This window comes from Sinocyclocheilus anshuiensis, unplaced genomic scaffold (assembly GCF_001515605.1).
Source record: "Sinocyclocheilus anshuiensis isolate Anshui unplaced genomic scaffold, SAMN03320099.WGS_v1.1 scaffold2417, whole genome shotgun sequence".
Classification (NCBI taxonomy): Eukaryota; Metazoa; Chordata; class Actinopteri; order Cypriniformes; family Cyprinidae; genus Sinocyclocheilus; species Sinocyclocheilus anshuiensis.
In genome coordinates, this window is record NW_015552731.1 from 158,493 (window position 1) to 159,854 (window position 1,362).

The window sequence follows — 1,362 nt, forward strand, 5'->3', positions numbered from 1 at the left end:
AATTATAATTTTAATGCAAAAATGCTAATATTATGAACATGGATATAATGCACTTCTTCTTAAACATAAGTCTTTTACACCTAAATCTTAAAATGCAATGTAAACATTAAATCTAAAATTTTAATATTTGTAAATATTTTGGTTACATGCCATGTGTAGCAACATAATCTGTGCATTTATTTTATAAATGTATATTTGAGATAAATAAATATACATGTGACCAAAAATACAGCATATTGATTTTTTATTAATATTATATTAATGTATATTGCATATTTTATACTATTAATATTTTATGTATAATATATTTAGTATGAATATTTTAAAAGCATGCAGGACAGCACTAGACAAATTAAGGAAAATATTTATATTTATTTAATAAAACATTTAAATATATTTAAAATAAAAATTAAATATTTCTATTTTATATCATGCTATTAATTCAGTTGGGACTGTTTCTCACACATATATTTGTTTATTTATCCAGTTTAGTTTTTGGGTGAATTATTTCTTTTAAACGAATGGCTTTTTGTAGTTTGGATGTGATATCTCTGGGTGTTAAAAACAAGCGACTGTAAACGGTCATGTTGAAGTTAAAGCAGGAGAATGTGAATGTGTTATAGCTTTGATCATTCATCAGAGATGTTTTCAGCAAGTCTTCGAGAGCGTCTCTAATGCCGCAGATCGAGTCTGACGCTGTATCTGATGAATAAAGCCTCCTCGAGCGCCGGAGCAGATCTGGGATCAGCGTGTTCTGTGTAATTGAATGTGAGTAACGTGCCGTGCTCGTGTTCGCTCTGACCTTCACCACTGATGTTTCAACCTGCATGAATAAATAAGACGCCTGAGCTGAGGCTGATATCCCAGAGTGCTTTGCTCTTATCTGCATCTACAGCCGACTCTGGACATGCGCACACACACAATGCATCCCTGACAGCTCAAACACAGTCCATATTCAGCAGAAATAAAGCACCAGTCACAATGTGAGCTGCGAATGAGACTCTGGTGTCTGGAGACTCTCATTGATCCAGCTGTCTAAATTAGAGCTGCATGATTAGAATTAGCTCTGACATCCACGGGAACGAGCGTAACACTGATCATTCAGAGACTGATTAGCATCGCTCTAGTCAACAGTGCTGTTAAATACGACAACACTGATGAATCCTCCGGAGAAATTACAGCCATTCAGCTCCAGACCGGCTGCTTCTGGAATGAAACTCACTGGACTCCTGCTCTCAAACGCTTCAGACACATGATGATGCCTCCAAACACTGTACAGTGCATGTGAAGGGGAAAAAAAACGAAAGAAAAAAAACATTATATATATACACACACACACACACACACACACACATATATATA

At 35.0% G+C, this 1,362-nt stretch overlaps 1 protein-coding gene across 1 annotated transcript in view; it reads left to right on the top strand.

Annotated features, from left to right (window-relative positions):
* The window catches only part of LOC107667836 (pre-mRNA-processing factor 17-like), a gene marked incomplete at its 3' end in the record, with an annotated part of 26,209 nt that overhangs the window by 974 nt on the left and 23,873 nt on the right, over positions 1–1,362 (top strand). The gene's annotated exons all lie outside the window — the stretch shown is intronic.